Genomic DNA, 20,497 nt, shown 5'->3' on the forward strand with positions numbered 1-20,497 from the left:
AAACCATGTTTCCGAAACTACTTTCGTAATCTATTCATGTGCGATACACATTCTTGCGGGTATACTGGGATTTTCAGAAATTGCGATTATAAAACAATTGCATAACAGTTGTTTCTATTCTAATGCATATATAACCCCAAAAAAAGAAACAAAACAAATGCACTAAAGCTTCGAAAGTGTATAAAAATTTTTCAAGGGAAAGATTATTTTGTTACGTGTACGCTTCAAATTCGGATAATATTTAATTAAGATGAAGTTTTTGAGGTAGGTGCTATATTTCATTTTAGATTCTGATGCATTTATCAGACATTTATGGTTTTAAAAAGTTAAGATGGCGGCGTACTCCTTAGTTACGACATGCCATTGTGTTTTTGATGGCAAATATAACAACCATCAAACAAATAATGTAAATTAATAATCGCGTATGTTTGGCTGAAGAATTATAAGGATTAAACACATTTTTTCTAGAGGTTATTGATGTGTTAACCGGGTCTCTTACTCACAAACTTAACATAAAAGTCCTTTGAACTTTTATTCAGTTTGTGAGTAAATCGCCCCGGTTTACACATCAATAACCTCTAGAAAAAATGTGTTTAATCCTATAATGAATGTCACTAGCTTGATAGCTATATTTTCTAGTTCTCATCTCTTGCACAAACCGTGCCTTGTTGGCCAAGTGGTCTTAATAGTAACTACTGTAATCACTAGCCAGTCAACACTGAGGTTGAGATTTCAAACCACACTCATGCAGGTGCACTCAACTCCAATCTTAATTGACTAGGATTGTCAGTTTTCCTATCGAAGGTTCTGGTTTTCTGCAGGCATTTCAGCACTCCACCAATAAAAACTGGCCGCCACGAAATAACCAAAATGTGGTACTTAAAAGTGGCGTTAAAACACCAAAAATCAAAATCAAATCTTGCACAAACAACATAGTATGAGCATTTGCTTATTGCAAATCCTAAGCTGCCTTGAACCCACTGATGTCATATTTAGAGTCCCTAGGGACAACAGGTATGACCTCAATAAACCGGAAGTAACCTGACAAGAATATTAAAATGGGAGAAATAGTTTAGCAACTGTAAATAATACTAAATGTATATGTGTAAATATAACCATATTTGTCATGGAACTATTTTATTGAAAATTATATGTAAGTTGTGTATTGTTTATGGATGTTCTGTTATATAAATATAATTGAAGATGATAATGTTTATAGAATTGAAGGTGATATTTTGAGTTATAGTTTTCTTCCTTTGTCCATAATCATTATATAGTTGATGAATAAATAAATATCTGAGAAAAATTTTCTTGGCAAATATGCTTATGTAAAATGCATAAAGATTTGAATGATTTATTTTAATCCTCTGGTTACCAAATGTTCTTCTTGATGTATTTTAGGCTGTTGGAGGTAACATTATCACAGCTAGTCCTATATCAGATCTTAACCCACTGTTTCTGGCTGCTGGTGCTGTCCTTGAGGTGGAATCTGCAGGTAACCAGTCTTTATAAAATATAAATTTTTATACATCAAAGATGCAAAAGCAATAGTTTTTCTATGTCAAAATTTTGAGTCTTAGTTTTATAGACAATCTGGAGACTTATACAATATTAGAATCACTGCTAGAAATGATATAAAAACAAACATACAAGGATAACCCAATGCATCTACCAGTAACTAAAATTGAAGATGACTGACTTAACTTTAACTAATAAATAGGGGGAACTCTATTGTTCTGGATTTCTGCTTAAGAAATTTGATAAACCTGTCCAATATCCATCTTATCTGCATTTAATAACTTTCTGAAAATGACAAAGCATATAATTGGAAGAATCTAAAACCATGAATCTAAAAAAGTTATAACATCTTGACCACGACATAAAACAGACAAACAACAGTCCTCAAAACTTTACCGAAATGTAAAAATAGGATTTAATGGAATAGCTATCCACTTTATCTTAACCGGTTATAGATTGGTTTTAGAGCTTAACATACAGGTTTGGTCATTTGACAGTAATTGTAAACAATATCATGCCATAAACTTTGTTTGTTTGTGTTGTTGTATTTATTTTTCCTTACATTTTCACTTATTTAAAATAAAACATATTTGTAGATGGATCAAAGAGAAATATAACAATGAATGATAAGTTTTTCCTGGGATACAGAAAGACAGCTTTAAAGTCAGACGAGGTTTTACTCAATGTTACTGTACCATTTACTAAGAAAGTAAGTATAGTTAACCATATTTGTCATTCTCAATTTTATTGTAAGATTACTTTGCTGATGTAACATCCAAACGAAAATGCCTTCATGATATTTTTTATCCAAATTGTTATTATATGAAATTTTCTTGACCAATACTTATTGTATAAAACTGTACATTAAACAGAAAGAAACAGATATTAATTTCAAATTCCACAGTATAGTGTTACTTGAACATTGAACATTTTTCAAATGATTATTTTACAGAATGAATACTTTGGAGGCTACAAACAAGCCAACAGAAGAGAAGATGATATAGCTATAGTCAATGCTGGCTTCAGAGTTTTGTTTGAGGATAATACTAATACTATTAAGGAGATGGCCATGGCCTTTGGAGGAATGGCACCCACGACAGTTATGGCTGTTAAGACAATGAAGGAGGTGGTTGGAAGGTACTGTGTTTAGGTTTGGGATGGGATAGTCTTGTTTTGCAAAATAGTTATTGGAATCATTATCAAAGATACTGTAAAACAACTTGTTCTCATCAAGATTTTTTGTTTAGTTTAGTTTTCCTCTCAGTGTATAACTTTCTTACTTACTTGATGTGAAAAATTATGGTTTTGAGTTTTGACACAGATTTCACGTGTACAGTTCTCTGAACATGGATATGTGATAGTATGAGTTTGGCATGGTTCCAAATGGATACATATTTTGTACTGGGCATTAAGGGGAATAAACAATTGGTAAACCAATAGTCATGGAAATGGTTGAATTAATTCAATTTAAAGTGGGTTTTGGTAGATTTAAACCAGAATGATCTAGCCTTGACTTCATGCAATTGCCTCTTGAAAATTATATTTTAAGAAAGCGAAAAACAGCACTGAAAGAGTTTTTTTTTAATAAGGTATGGTTAAATCCAGAGAATTCTGATTATGGTAGAGTGGCCACTACTTGCATCGCGAATGGGTTGTATCTGTGAAAGGGAAGGTATTTATTGGTGTTTCATGATACATGTATATAACATTTATTGATTGTTTGCTGACAACCTGCGGTGTGAACCAAAGTGGTCCCATTTTGATTAGATGTAAACTAACAATAATTTACATTTCATTGTAATAGGAAGTGGGATGAGAGTTTAATAGATGATGTCTGTCGTCTGATGGCTGACGACCTTCAGTTGACCCCTGGTGCTCCTGGTGGGATGGTGGAATACAGACGAACACTTACAACAAGCTTTTTCTTCAAGTTTTATTTGACAACACAATTACAGCTTCAACAACAGGTTAATTTATTTTCTGTATTTGCCTATAACAATCGATTATACAGACATTTGCATTCTACATTCTTGCTAAGTTTCCTTTGTTTTTTGTGACTAGTTGTCTCAATGAAAATCATATCACATCTCCTTATTCAATATTACAGGTATTAGAATTATTTTCAATTTTACTACTTTGGATTAATTTATTGTTGTGGGTACCAATTTTTGTGGATTAATTAAACCTTACATATTCGTGGATATTTGATTTGGTGGTTTTGCCAAAGTCTGCATACAAGCCTATAGTAAATTTGTCATTTGTTGAAAATTTAATTGTGGTTCACCTGTACCCTCAAAATCCACGAAAATTAGTACCTAATGAATAATAATGAATCTACAGTATATTCAACATAAAAAAGAAGATGTGGTATGATTGCCAATTAGACAACTCTCCACAAGATACCAAATGACACATCACAGAAATTAACAACTAAAGGTCACCGTACAGCTTTCAACAATGTGCAAAGCCCATGCAGCATAGTCAGCTAAATGACAAATGTAAAACAATTCAAACGAGAAAACTAACTGCCTAATTTATGTACAAAAATTGTCAGATTTCTTTATATGTTTAGACCATTTTTTATTATAGAAGTCAGGACCAAGTAAGAAAGTGCCAAAGTCGTTTACAAGTGCTACACCAAATTTCCATAGAGATGCTAGTAAAGGTTCACAAATCTATGAGGAAGTGGCACCTGGGCAACTGCCACAAGATGCTGTTGGACGACCTTTGACCCATTTGTCTGCCATGAAACAGGCCACAGGAGAAGCTATCTATGTGGATGATATGCCATCAATAGAAGGTATATTATCATCCTTAATATAGTGTCTTTTATGATATAGTATCAAATATTGCATGTAAATCTCTATGTAAAACAGAAATGCAATATTTGACAATATTTTTACTTGTCTATTTTATGAATTTAAGGTAGCACAATTGTTACAAAGATTTTATACCTCCAATTCCCCAGTTTTAAAATGCTGAAACTTTTTTTTATAATATTTGAAAATTTATAAAAGTGGTATTTATGGATAGCTTATAGATTACTCTTTCAAATTAACACAATGTTAGTATTATACAACAATTATGCAATCAATTATAATGTTAACTGTGTCTAAAAAAAATTACAAGAAATTTCCACTTTCTATTGAAATTAGCTTATTCATGGTTACCCCAAGAGGGTTGATTTTATTATATGTTGTTCCTGGAGCCATTATCTACAAAAGGGTGTCTCAGATTTTGGATAGAATGTAAAGATCAAATTTTACATCTAATCAAACATTATCTACCTTTATGTGGTAAGGATGTTTACACTAATTACAGATTTATGAGAGAATGGTATACGATAGCCATAATTTGAGACACCCTTTAGAAGTTCCTACTGTGTTGATTAAGATTTCGTTAAAATTTCCTGTATAGCTATATATAGAGATGAAAGAGCTAAATTCATTCAAGTGAACTGACCAAAATTTTGCCATTAATTGCATAATAGTTGATTACATAATGATTGCATAACAAAAATATTGCATTCATTTTAAAGATTAATCTTTTATCTATTTATATATACCTCATTTATTAATTTATATGCATTATTATGAAAGGAACAGCATTTTAAAGGTTGGAGATTGGAAGTTAATAAATCTTTGTATTGTGCTACCTTAATAGACCTGAAATGTATGTTTATGCAATGTCATATAATGCTATATTACTAGCCTGTCAACACTAGGGTTGTTAGTTTAAATCCTGCACTTGTTTCAATGTTGAAGATGCCTTTGTAGTTAAGTTTAAACATATTTTATTGTTCCAAAAAGAGACAAATGGATTAGACACAAGTTTTTCAACTTAGTAACTTAGATGCCTTTGTAACTTAGTAACTTAGATGCCTTTGTAACTGAGCGATCTAAATATTTCATCTACAGTGATCACTCTAGTGTCTACTATTAACTCTGAGGTTGTGAGTCAATCTCCAGCACAGAGTTTATATTCATTCCATACACGGTTTGCAATATTACACTTAATATTGAGTGCAGTGTTACGAGTATTGAACAGAATGGATATGATCTCTGCAGCATAGATTGATTGTGAGTTGTAATTCTATTTCTGGCAAGATTTTTTTTCATTTTTGATTATTGCCATTTTTTCGCCAAAAGTTGTAGTTTTCCCTGGATACGCCAAGTGGTACTTATTACCAACTATCAAACAATTAATTAATCAGTTTAGCAAAAGAAGATCTCTACATACGATTTTACTTAAATTTAAACGATTGCAACTTTTGAAGAAGAGGTCATATTAATAGTACATTCCTAGGGAAAATTATTTCAACTGTACTTATATTTTCGTTGCAGGGGAGTTATATTTAGCCCTAGTTACCAGTACACAGGCTCATGCTAAATTACTGAAGGTTGATCCGACTAAGGCATTGTCAATGACAGGAGTTGTTGATTTCATCTCTCACAAAGATGTCCCAGGACATAACACTTGGGGAATTATTCCTGAGGAGTCATTTGCTTCCTCTGAGGTAACTATGAATATCTTACACTAACCCATAATAAATAACCTTGTATTTGTTATATCAAAGTGTAAGTATATTTAAAAAAAATGACCGATTTCATAAAAACGAAATTTATAAATTCCAGCAACTTGAACATTGTGATGAAGAACAACAATAAATTTGATATTTATTTGAGACATATACTTGAGTCGATTTCACCAAAAAATTTACGACTAAGATTGGTTCTATATCCCATACCTAATCATGTATTTATTAAGCAAAAATGTAGAATATAATTCTGTCAATATTGTCTGTTTGTAGGTGTTGTGTATTGGACATATAATTGGAGCTGTTATAGCCGATACACAAGCTCATGCCCAGGCTGCTGCTAAAGCTGTTGATATTGAATATGAAAAACTTGAAAGTATTATAACCATAAAGGTATGAAATGTTTTGCTGATTGCATGTATAGTGAGCTCAACATTTATAATATAATTTCTGGTATTTTAACACCCAACTACAACTTTTGAAACATGATTCATTATTTCATTATGATATAAGTGAATACAAGAAATAGACAAATGAAACTAAAAGTATCCAGGTTTCTTAATTCAGGTTTGTACCAGGAATAATTCAATTTATATACATGGAAATTCATTTGTCTATTTCTTGTTGAGCTCATTTGATTTATTCAACATCAACAATAAGCTTTAAATTTAGTATTCATTTTGTCAGCAAAAGACTCACCAGTAAATCTTGTAAACAAATATTTGAAAATTATCATTAGTATATTTGTTAAAATTGCAGGAAGCTATAGCGAAGAATTCTTACTGGACTGAAGCTAAAACTATTAACTGTGGAGACATTGTGAAAGGTTTTGAACAAGCAGATCATGTGATAGAAGGGGAGGTACATGTAGGGGGACAGGAACACTTTTATCTAGAGACAAATGCCACCCTAGCTGTACCTAAGAATGAAGATGGGGAAATGGAATTATTTGTGTCAACACAAAACCCTACAGAAACACAGGTAGGTGGGATCTATATTTTTGATTAATGCAAAGTATTTCAGGGTTGAAAAGTTTGGACAAACCTATCTAGCCAAGGCTTTTTAATGCTGATATTTCACTTGCCTTTTGTAAGGTTTAAATAAACTATATGTGATGATGATGATTTATGGTTTACATGTCTGTCTGGCAGGGTTCATCTGACCTTGAATATGTTTTCATGATCTTGATAATGTTAAATATATGTGATATCTTTAGGATAAACTTGATGGAATGCTTTTTTTTGTTAAATTTTGATGGGAGGTGGTTATTTAAGACAGATAACCTTTACAATTATATGAAATAAACAAAATAAAAATTGAACTAATGGCAGGGGTAAATGAAAAATTTAAAAGTGTCTTACTTTAAAAAATGTATTTATTGAGCTCCCTTTGGCCTCGTATGTGTTTTTCTTTACGCTTTCACACTTGACATATTTTTTTTACAGATGGTAGTTGCTGAGACCTTAGGTGTAGCAGCAAATAAAATCCTTGTTCGAGTTAAAAGATTAGGTTAGTATTTTTCTGTACCATCCAAGCAACAAGTAATACGTTTATATAAAGATTTAAACATTTACAAGACTGCAACATCAGATAAGTACAATAGTACTACTATATTAATTCTTATAGGCAAAATATTAGGTCAATATATAATTTTTGCTGTTTTTCCATAAGTGAAGAGCAAATTAGAAATAAAAATTGGACCCTTGCTAGTTTAAAATTTCATACAAAAATATACTGAGGATTCATTATTATTGGTTGGATACCAATTTTCGTGGATTTCAGGGTTACAGGTGATCCACGAAATTAAAAGTTCAACAATTAATAAATTTTCTAAAGGTTTGTAGGCACACTTCTGCAAAACCACTAAATCAAATATCCATGAATATGCAAGTTTTCCTTAATTCACGAAAATTGATGCCAATGAAAAAAAAATGAATTCACAGTATAATGATTTTTAAGACATTAGAGAGATAAAAATGAAAGGGGAGATAATAATTTTATGATGATATTTTTGTGACTGTTTTTTTTTAGGTGGAGGATTTGGAGGAAAAGAAACGAGATCAATCTGCCTGTCTACACCTGTGGCTTTAGCAGCTTATAAGTAAGTTTTATCATCATAGGTTAGAGGTAGCAGTATTTTAGCCATGCATGTTCAAATGTCATTGATCTTATAAGCATCAATTTCAAAAGGAGCAAAACACAGAAAGTTGACAAGGTAAGCCTCTATTGCTACATGTGCATCACCTGCTATGCAAGTCCACAATAAATACCTACATGTCTTTGCCCCCAACTAGGCAGAATGGGAATTAAGTGTTGCCCTTGACCTTCCTTACGTACATCCTAAGTTGGTTTCTGTTCTCTTACTTTAAGTTGGCATCAACAAAATATAAAGAGACTTATACACAATGCTTATTACCTTAAAACACATTTCAAGTTACTTTTACATTTCTTTAGTTATGTCCCTTTATAATGTTATATGCAAGTTTAAATGCAGCATTGATATATTTTTTTCTGATAGAGATTGCTTGTACTTTATAATATTGGATGACCTATTAGTAACGTTTAGATAGATATAAGAAGATGTGGTATGAGTGCCAATGAGACAACTCTCCATTGAAGTCACAATTTGTAAAAGAAAAACCATTATAGGTCATAGTACGGTCTACAACACAGAGCCTTGGCTCACATCGAACAGCAAACTATAATGGACCGCAAAAATTACTAGTGTAAAACCATTCTAACAGGAAAACTACAGTCCATGTAATAAACTAGAAAAGAGAAACACTTATAAACATTTAATTTATAATTGAAACATTTAATAAGGTAGTTAATATATTTTACAGGCTAAAAAAGCCAGTGCGTTGTATGTTAGACAGAGATGAGGATATGTTGATAACAGGTACCAGACATCCATTCTTAGGACAATATAAGGTATTCTAGATTATAAGACAAGCACCTGTTATTTGTGAATTTTATATGAACAAATGATAATTTTTTCTTCAAACTAAAGTTTTAGTTAATTGAAAAAATCATTTTGTCTGAATATAAAAATAATGTCTTTTGTTCAAATATGTTGAATGTTCTCTCACTGTGGTAAAGTTGTTTTGTGCTGATGTAGCATAAAGAAATCACTTATTAATCAATCAACCTATTATTTCATTACCCAAGGTTGACTTTTGTAAAGTGAAATGATATCCTGGACTTTTTCTGTGTGGTAGCATGAACTCTGTGGGTGAATATCAATTTAAATTCATCCCAAAAAATTATTATTACATAAAAATTGCAACAGTGTTGATTGAAAGATTTTTTTCGTTATTCTTGTGCCAGCTTTACTTACTGTAAACCAACTAATTTTCGGAAGCGATTTATTTTTCGCAACTTTTGCATGTAGAAAAATGATGATGATATAAATTCTCGCGAATATGTAGAACTAGGATTTTTCCATATTTTATAACATTTAGTAAATTTGAGAATCATTAAATAAATTAAACCGTGAAATGGGATAGAAAAGGGTTAATCACGAATTATCAGCGAAAATAAGTTGGTTAACAGTTGTTATAACTAAGATATTCCAGATGTAATTTTAATACAATGTATGAGATTATATGTAAGAAATGCATTGTGCAATAAGATAGGATATATTATTTTAGCTACCTGCATAATGTTGACTAGATAACTAAGAAACGTTAAGTAAGGGAATTATGAACTGGCTGATTCTGTATTGGCCACGGTATAGATTCTCTATCAGCTGTTTACACCTTCATCCCTTAGGATCTATTGGCTTACCAGAAATTGGAATTTTTTAATAAATACACGCAATAATTTCTGAATTTTCAGTATCACAACTTGATTCTGGTTTTTATTAACTGTAAAAGGGAAGGTTTCGCCCAAGGCGATTTATCTGCATACTACAATTTGATTTGAATTTTTACTTACTCGAAAAGGGAAAGTTTTGCCCAAAGGATTTTTCAGTATAACCATTTAATTTCAGGTTGGATTTACAAAGGAAGGCAAAGTTGTTGCTGCAGAGGTCAATCTGTATAACAATGCTGGTTGTACATTTGATTTGTCCGGAGCTGTAAGTATCATATATTCTATATAAACATAAAAAAAGGAGTAAGGTTCCAAGGGGATATCAAAAACTAATAAAAGAGATAAACTGACAACACCATGGCTATAAATTAAACAAGACAAAATAAAAACAAAAATTCACAAAACACTACATCAAAGAGTGAGATAAAACGAACCCAAACAAAAACGAGGGAAGATGTCAGGGGCTCCAGAAGGGTAAGCAGATCCTGCTTCACTAGTGGCACTCATATAAATTTAAATATATTTTGAAGAATAATTGTTTCTTTCATGATTCCATACTGAAGAGATTTAGACTTTGCAAAAAAGGTCATGAATTCTTTTATTATATGAGATGTAAGGTCATTTTTGATTGAATCATGTTTGTCGTCACTATTACAGATTATGTCTGTATCAAAAACAACAATTTTGCCCAATAGAATCCATGTTTGGGTTGCAGGGATAATTCTAGTAGAAAATTCAAAAAGTAATCCAATTTTAATATGAATAAACTTTACACAATTATTTTTTTCAGTTAATGTGTTTTTCTAATACTTTTTAGTAATTTTGCATACATCAAATGAAAAATCATTTGTAAATGCCCAAAGTCTCAAAACTGAGAAAATTAAGGTTCGAAGAAAAAAATCAAGAATGGTCCAAAAATTTTAACTTGTTGGACCTTTATTCTTTATTCTTTATAAAGCTGTGGTGATTCTTAACCATAATGACCTGTGACCCCACAGCTTTATAACTTTTGGAATAGTCCTAATGTTTTTTTATTTTTAACCATTGATAGATTTGGGACATTTAATGATTTTCATATTTAGGATTAAAGTAATGTGTATGCTTATAAATCTGTATTTTTTTATTGCCTATGCATATAAATGTATATTTTACATATTATATTAGTCTGTCATCATAAACAAACACACTGTGAAAGTACTTATTCTTGTATACATGCATTTTGTTTTTCTTCATCTATTTTGATATATTATGATCTTTGTAACCTTGATTCTGATTGGTCATGTTTGAAAATTACAAGCTAAAATCCATCATTTTGTGTTGTAATTGATGAGAGACTGGCACCATACAGTTCTGGTCGATTTAGTGATATTTAACAGTCATACGTAGAAAAATCACACAACATTTAGATGAATCCCAGTGCTAGTCGCAATAACAATCTTTTTATCATCATACTTTGAATGAATAAGTAAAATTCATATTATTTATTTCTAATCACAGGATCCTTTCAGACATGACAAAATTTGTCATCTTCATTCAAACTCTCTCTCTTTTTTCACATCACTCACTCTGATAATGTTAATTAGGTACAATACAAAAGAAAGTCAAGCTTTTTGTATTCAATTTTATTTTTAAATCTAAGGGATGTCATGCACATATGGTGGGAATATTGGAATGTGTAGATCCAGGGGCAGATCCAGCCCTTTTTAAAAAGGGGGGTTCCCAACCCAGGACAAAAGGGAACCCTCCCCCTGGATCCGCCACTGAGATCTAAAAATGGTTCCTATAGTTTTATTCAAAATATTTATTTGTAATCATGACAAAAATTGTAAACCAACTTATATTCTCCAACAATTTATTTCTACTCGCAGCTAGAAAATAACAAGGATATAAATATCGGTAGTCTTGAATATGTTAAACTTTGATCTTTTTTTATATGAATATATGAGCAAAGTTTGAAAAAATGTGAATATAAATTGCTGCAAAATCAGCTGACAAGGGCTTTAAAGGTATACGCCAAAAGAAGTTGGTTTAGGGAGCTACCATTTAATTTTTATGGGGGGGGGGGGGGGGGGGAGGGGAATGGGGGGGGGGGGGCTAGTATGAAATTTGAAAAAAATAGGCAGGACAGGAGTTTTGAGTAAAAAAAAAAAGGCAGGATGAGACGCTTGCAAAAAAAAAGTCAGGACGACAATTTAGGTAAAAAAAAGTCGGGATAAACTAAAAAAAAAAGGCAGGACCGAACAGAGTGAAAAATAAAAAGGCAGGATATTCAATTGGTATAAAAGGAAGTTTAAACAATTATTTTATTCATTTCCAAATTGTTGTCTGCTCACCTTTAAATTCTGCATCATCCATGATAACACAGTTTTCATATCCCAGACTTACATTACTCAACAACATTGCTCCCTATTGCTGACATTTAAACAGTAAACTTTTATTTTCATGTAGGAATGTTATCATGAATCTGCTGTTTCAGAAACTTATTCATTCTGGGTAATAATTTAAAAAAAGTGTACACCAAAAAGTTGTGATTAATTCAAAAGGTACTAAACAATGGAAATTCAACCAATGACGTAATGTTATTTTTATTTTGGATTACGAACAATAAAATAACCCATATTCTTTGTTATTACAGGACATAGTTATAAGTAGAAATTAGGATATTCAACAAATTATGATTTCACAGTAAAATTTTCTTAAAATAGAAAATATTCTTTGCAGGTTATCTATTATTTTTCAAACTATTTTCTGTATAAATACAGGTGGTTGAAAAATGTTTACTACTATTTGATTATTGCTACAAAATAGAGAACCTTGGACTTGTTGGCTATGCGTGTAAAACTAACATCGCATCCAATACTGCTTTTCGAGGATTTGGAGGACCTCAGGGTATGCTGGTTATGGAAACTCTAATGGATGAAGTTTCTTCATTTCTCCATTTAGATCCAGATTCGGTAAAGTGATGAAAAATCCTGATAAATGTTTTTGATTAGGCTAGAGTTGCTTCCCTTATTTAATCAGAATGTTCCTTCTACCAACGTCATAGCTATGTCCCTTTTCCCACCACTTGCATAAAACTATCCCCTTAGTATATAAATTGTTTTCATTTAGGTACTTGAGCAGGCCTTATTGATGTTTGAAAATTGTTACAAAATTGAGAACGTGAGACTAACTGGTTATGTGTGTAAAACTAACACCCCCTTCAAATACAGCTTTCCGGGGGTTTGGAGTACCTCAGAGTATGCTGGTTACTGAAACATTCATGGATGAAATATCTGGTTTCCCTTGACCACACACCTGAACAGGTAAAATTGTTTCAGAAGACAGCATTTGGCTTCAGCTTACATCATAATCACTAACATATTATGAGAAAAGACCATTCCAATGGGCACCACTTTCCCTGATTTTGTTAGCGATTAAAAAGAGTAAGGTTTAAAGCTTATTTCTTTTTTATGTCCCTGCAGTAGCTGAGGGGGCATTAAGTTTTACCCTTGTCTGTCTGTACATACGTACGTTTGTCCGTAGGTACATATGTCACATACCTCACATTTACCGTTGTTGAGTTTTGCCCCTTTACAAATGAAAAAATGCTGAATTTTTTGTTTTGGTTCTTTAATTTTATTAGTTTGCCTCAACCAAATGTCATTAAACTTATACACAATGTTTATTACATCAAAATACAGATCAAGTTTGAATTTGGTGATGTCACTTCAACCGTATTAGAGTTACGCTCCTTTACAAATGGAAAAAAAGGAATCTTATATCTGTTTAAAAAATATCAATCGTATAATTGTCAAAATTATTTGTTTTAAGTTGGAGTTATCTTCCTTTGTCCATTATTGTAATTGAATCAATTTTGAAAATTATTTTTTATACAACAGCAAAATTAAAAAAAAAATTGGTAGTATATTGCTATTATATTGTCGTTGTTGTCATCAGCGTCGTCCAAAGACAGATGGTCCAAACTGTGTAAGAATTAGGGGCCCAAATAAGCATTTTTGTAGTTTCCAGACAATAACTTTTGTTAAAGTGTATGAATCTCAAAAAGTTTGGGGGGTTCCAATTTTGTTTAAGGGGTTTAATTTTTTTTTTTTTTTTAAAGTTTTTTGAAAAGTTTTCAAGAAGAAATATTTACTTGCACAGTATTACCCAATAGATTTGTAAGACCTTGACATTTGTTTTGTGTCAGAAACCTATATTATGTCAAAAATTTGATCACAATCCAAATTCAGACCGTATCAAGCTTGAATATTGTGTCCAAATTTGCCCCAACTGTTTACGATTCAAACTCTGCGGTCGTATCAGGCTGCACTCAGTGAAGCATTTTATTTTATTTTGTAATCAAGTGAAATACTTAAACTAATAGGAGAAAGGCATACTGATAACACCTTTTAAAACAAAAATGACCAAAAGTCAATGAACAGTCTACAAAGAACTATATAGTAAACTAAAAACTGACCAACTGGGACCCAAACAATTTACCTGATCCAGAAGGTAAGTAGATTCTGTAAACTCACTAGATATCTCCTTCCATGAATGTGTTCTTTAAGGAAGATCTGAATAACATACAAGTAAAAGCAAAAATATAATCTCAAGATCAGGCTCTGCACAAAATTTAAGCTCTTATAACCTCGTGATCAGGTTCTGCACAAAATTTAAGCTCATATAACCTTATGATCAGGTTCTGCACAAAATTTAAGCTCTTATAATGTCATGATCAGGCTCTGCACAAAATTTAAGCTCATATAACCTTACGATCAGGTTCTGCACAAAATTTAAGTTTTATAATGTCATGATCAGGTTCTGCACAAAGTTTAAGCTCATATAACCTCATGATCAAGTTCTGCACAAAATTTAAGCTCATATAACCTTGCGATCAGGTTCTGCACAAAATTTAAGCTCATATAACCTCACGATCAGGTTCTGCACTAAATTTTAGCTCATATAACCTCATGATCAAGTTCTGCATAAAATTAAAGCTCATATAATCGCTTGATCATGTTCTGCAAAAAATTTAAGCTCATATAACCTTACGATCAGGTACTGCACAAAATTTGTGATCTTATTGCTAACATCAGGTAAAGTGATTTTGTTGTTTACCTCAGGTTAGTTGGTCTTATTGCTGACCTCAGACTCATTGATCTTATTGCTAACACCATGTAAAGTGATCTTATTGCTAACCTCAGGTTCTGTGGTCTTATTGCTAACCTCAGGTTCTGTGGTCTTATTGCTAACCTCAGGTTCTGTGGTCTTATTGCTAACCTCAGGTTCTGTGATCTTATTGCTAACCTCAGGTTCTGTGGTCTTATTGCTAACACCATGTAAAGTGATCTTATTGCTAACCTCAGGTTCTGTGATCTAATTGCTAACCTCAGGTTCTGTGGTCTTATTGCTAACCTCAGGTTCTGTGGTCTTATTGCTAACCTCAGGTTCTGTGGTCTTATTGCTAACCTCAGGTTCTGTGATCTAATTGCTAACCTCAGGTTCTGTGGTCTTATTCCCAACCTCAGGTTCTGTGGTCTAATTGCTAACCTCAGGTTCTGTGGTCTAATTGCTAACCTCAGGTTATGTGGTCTAATTGCTAACCTCAGGTTCTGTGGTCTTATTGCTAACCTCAGGTTCTGTGGTCTTATTGCTAACCTCAGGTTCTGTGGTCTTATTGCTAACCTCAGGTTCTGTGGTCTTATTGCTAACCTCAGGTTCTGTGGTCTTATTGCTAACCTCAGGTTCTGTGGTCTTATTGCTAACCTCAGGTTATGTGGTTCTAATTGCTAACCTCAGGTTCTGTGGTCTTATTGCTAACCTCAGGTTCTGTGATCTAATTGCTAACCTCAGGTTCTGTGGTCTTATTACTAACTTCAGGTTCTGTGATCTAATTGCTAACCTCAGGTTCTGTGGTCTTATTGCTAACCTCAGGTTCTGTGATCTAATTGCTAACCTCAGGTTCTGTGGTCTTATTCCCAACCTCAGGTTCTGTGGTCTAATTGCTAACCTCAGGTTCTGTGGTCTAATTGCTAACCTCAGGTTATGTGGTCTAATTGCTAACCTCAGGTTCTGTGGTCTTATTGCTAACCTCAGGTTCTGTGGTCTTATTGCTAACCTCAGGTTCTGTGGTCTTATTGCTAACCTCAGGTTCTGTGGTCTTATTGCTAACCTCAGGTTCTGTGGTCTTATTGCTAACCTCAGGTTATGTGGTCTAATTGCTAACCTCAGGTTCTGTGGTCTTATTGCTAACCTCAGGTTCTGTGATCTAATTGCTAACCTCAGGTTCTGTGGTCTTATTACTAACTTCAGGTACTGTGGTCTTATTGCTAACCTCAGGTTCTGTGGTCTTATTGCTAACCTCAGGTTATGTGGTCTAATTGCTAACCTCAGGTTCTGTGGTCTTATTGCTAACCTCAGGTTCTGTGGTCTTATTGCTAACCTCAGGTTCTGTGGTCTTATTGCTAACCTCAGGTTCTGTGATCTTATTGCTAACCTCAGGTTCTGTGGTCTTATTGCTAACCTCAGGTTCTGTGGTCTTATTGCTAACCTCAGGTTCTGTGATCTAATTGCTAACCTCAGGTTCTGTGATCTTATTACTAACTTCAGGTACTAAGACCAAATTACTAACATGAGGTACTAAGACCAAATTGCTAACCTCAGGTATTATGACCCTATTACATACTTCAGGTATTATGACCCTATTACTAACCTCAGGTATTATGACCCTATTACTAACCTCAGGTATTATGACCCTATTACTAACCTCAGGTATTATGACCCTATTACTAACCTCAGGTATTATGACCCTATTACTAACCTCAGGTAAAGTGACCTTATATTGCTTTGCTCTCTGTTGAAGACTGTATGGTGATCATAGTTGTAAATGTCTGCGTCAGTTGGTCTCTTGCGGAGAGTTGTCTCATTGGCACTCATACCACATCTTCTTATTTTCATATTATAGCTATAATCCCAGGTACTAAGACCTTATTACGTGCCCAGGTACTGTGAAATTATTATTTGTGAGAAACGCACCTTTTACTGTTCTGTTTCCTCCAAAATTCAATATCAAACATTTCCTCTAATACTCTTATAGTGAATGCAAAAATTGTGTCTACTAAAACCACCAAATTCTCAATTCATCAAAAAATAAAAGGAGTCTTTTTTTCCCATTAAACCTTGAATTTGAAAGAAAAAACTGGTGTTTACAAGAACAAGTACTTTAACAGTGGAGAGGCATAATTTACCTCACTGGTATATCTTTTGTATAGGAGCTTTTTTTTTTCTTTGTATTATTTTGATTTTAATTTTGATTTAATTAATTTCAATTTTAATTTTAATTTTAATTTTAATTTTAATTTTAATTTTTAATTTTTTTATTTTTATTCTTATTCTTATTTTAATTTTAATTTTAATTTTAATTTTAAATTTTTTTATTCTTATTCTTATTCTTATTCTTATTCTTATTCTTTTATTTTTATTTATTTTAAATTTTTTTAATTTATTTTTTTAATGTTTTTTAAAGCAAAAGCTGTTATCTATATTTTCTATTGAACGTCAACCATAGAAGTAAAATATGCCTATAAAATTTTCTGCATAACTATCCTTCATACAAACATATATCAATTCTTTTTGACAAAGGTTTTAGACAGAGGTTTGTTTCACTTAGACAATGCCTATAAGATTGCCAATTTTAAAGGAGTCGGCAGGACATGTAAGACCAATATTCCCTCAAATACTGCATTCAGAGGTTTTGGTGGACCGCAGGGAATGGTTGTTGCAGAAACATTCATAGATGAAGTAGCTACTTATCTAAATTTTTGTCCAAGTCGGGTAGGTATTTTGTTTGGTAAAGATTTAGAATATGGTACAAGCTTGATATCTATACTTTCCAGGTTTTATCACCACGTTTGAAAGTTGAAACAATGACGAGCAGTGTGTTGAACATTCTTTAGAGTTGGTCTCATTGGGTCTAAGCGTGACACCTGATTTCCCAATTTTTTTTGGTAAATTAGTGTGACATGTGAAAGTCAAATTATTGTGAGTGATAACAGGAAACAAAGTCAGGTTGGTGTCGTAAATTACAAGTGTTGTTTTTACAATTATAAGCAGGATATAGGAATCTGACAAAACAGTAAGCAGGATTCTGGATCAGACCTCCCCCCCCCCCCCCCTCCCCAATGAGACTTCCTTTAGATCCCATCCAACAAATTTTATGCAGTTTATTTAAATGCTAAACTCAAAAAGTTACAAAAGTTTTAAAACCAAATTCAAACTCTGCTAATACAGCCAACGAATATTTGTGCTGCCAAAAAGAATTATATTATGAAGGAACTTCTATTCCCTGACAATACTAGTATTCTGGAAAATAATTGGTTGACTTTTTCAAAGTTGTCATGTAAAAGAGAGTCAATAATTGGAATCAAGTGGTAAGAATATATTTTAATACGGTATATATTGCACTTGCTTTACACTACCTAACAGCCCTTCACTAGCAATGATATTTTAAGATTATACTCATTCTATTATACAACATGAATTTTAATATGATGTTCTTTTTTGGCTTTGGAAACAAAGCCATGTTCTATAATTCCAATAAAACATAGGCTGCACATGATTAAAGTTACAATTGAAATTACAATGTCAGTTCAAACTCAGTTGTATTTCAAACAACACCGGAGATCAAAATGAACATATGTGTTGGTGTTGCTTACTAGGATTTTAAATGAAATACATGTATTCCAAAAGTAAGTTTTATAAGTAAGTATTCGTTTTTTATCAAAAAACGGTTGATTTTCTAAATTGTTTTAACTTTGTCAAATAAAATGGTTGCCTTTCGAATATGTATTATATATCCCTTTCAAAGTATAAAAGTTTTAAACTTTCCTATTAGAATCAAAACAATTGTATCATGCCATGCTATATGTTCATTTTAACATGGGTTGGAATTATATTTGTCAACATTTTACACCTCACTAAATATGCTGATTATAAAAATATTGACAAATATAATGTCCACCTATGTTAAAATGAGCATAGTGTGTAGCATGACAGAATTATTTCTTAAGTAGTCCTATGATGTTACATGGAACCATCATATATTAATGCATAGAAAAATATTATAATTGTATATATGAAATGATCAATTATTATTTAATTTTAAAAATATTAAGTTTATTAATAAAGTCAAGAACATTTTGTTTATTCCATCAATCCAATTTTATATAACTTTTGAAATTGGAATATTTTTTTCAAATTTCCGCCTGATACATTAAAATAATTACGATAATATTTTATTTTATTTTAGAAAAGGTAAATCATGAAAACTTTCTAAAATATTTGTTATTTATTTCACTATCAAGTTATTAAATTTTAAAACCACATCTGAAATTAAGTCTTAATTTAAGTCTTAATTAGATAACTTGAAATCTTCTAACATAATTATCAATTATTGTACTATCAGGTTCGTAAACTAAACATGTACAAACGAAGGAGATCTGACGCACTTTGGACAGGTAATGGAAGACTGCAATGTAAGAAAATGTTGGGAGGAATGCAAAGACAGGAGCGAATTTATAAAGAGAAAAAGAGATGTGGAAATATTCAATAGGTCAGTTATTTAAGGAATGACTGTAATATTTTTTCTGTCTATGAAGAAATAACGTAAAAAATTTGGTGCACACTGAATAACGCGCGTAGCGGGTTATTTAACATTGTGCACCACATTTTTTATGTTATTTCGAATAGACAGAAAAAATATTACAGTCATTTCTTATAATTTAATTTTAAATTTCATTTTAAACCGTAGAAAACCATGAAAAAATGTTGATGACATACGGTCACATGACTAAATTATGTCTATGGGCTCATAACAAAATAACGTCAGCCAATCAGAAGACGCGTTACATCCAAAATTAAATTATTGCATTATATTTCCTGATTCTTTTCTTTATATACATCATATTAGAATTTTTAAATTGTATAGATAAAAACTAACTTTAAAAAGAATTATTGATATCTTGCTGTAAACTTGCTACTTGTTTTCTATGTTCTCCTCCTGTTGTAGGAGGAGGATATCTAAGAAAAGGAAAAAGAAGGGGAGCATAGGGATGGAAGTGGGGAGGGAAATGAGAGTTGAGGGGAGGTTGAAAAAAATCATGAAAAGTCAAACAGATTAAAAGTAATGCCAGAATCTCAGAATATATACAGTATATTATATATTGATCAAAAGTTATTGGGAATATGGGAGTGAGGTGGGAATTGGCTTGCTACGTATACTGTTGGTCCAACTATGCTATGGTAGTAACCAGTTAGTCACTTTAGCATCATTATTGATTTTAAGAGAAATGCATTGGGAAGATCTGACTTATTTTGTCTCTCATTTCAGTGAAAACCGATGGAAGAAAAGAGGGATCTGTATGATTCCTACAAAATTTGGTATTGCTTTTACAGCTACTTTCTTAAATCAGGTTTGTTTAAATCAGGTGTGTTTAAAAGATCAGATTAAATCAGGTTTGTTTAAAAGATCAGATTAAATGCTTAATGTTATATTTAATGTTTTGCTGTTGCACAAATATTAAGTACTAAAATGAATTGCATCCATGTTTGAAGAAATTTAATGTATATAAACTATTGAAATTTGCTTTG

The 20,497-nt window shown here is 32.0% G+C and overlaps 1 pseudogene; it reads left to right on the forward strand.

Annotated features, from left to right (window-relative positions):
- Nucleotides 1-1,401: 1,401 nt before the first annotated feature.
- On the forward strand, nt 1,402-20,407 carry LOC139506920 (xanthine dehydrogenase/oxidase-like; annotated as a pseudogene).
- The last annotated feature ends 90 nt before the right edge of the window (nt 20,408-20,497 follow it).

This window comes from Mytilus edulis, unplaced genomic scaffold (genome assembly GCF_963676685.1).
Source record: "Mytilus edulis unplaced genomic scaffold, xbMytEdul2.2 SCAFFOLD_1850, whole genome shotgun sequence".
Lineage (NCBI taxonomy): Eukaryota > Metazoa > Mollusca > Bivalvia > Mytilida > Mytilidae > Mytilus > Mytilus edulis.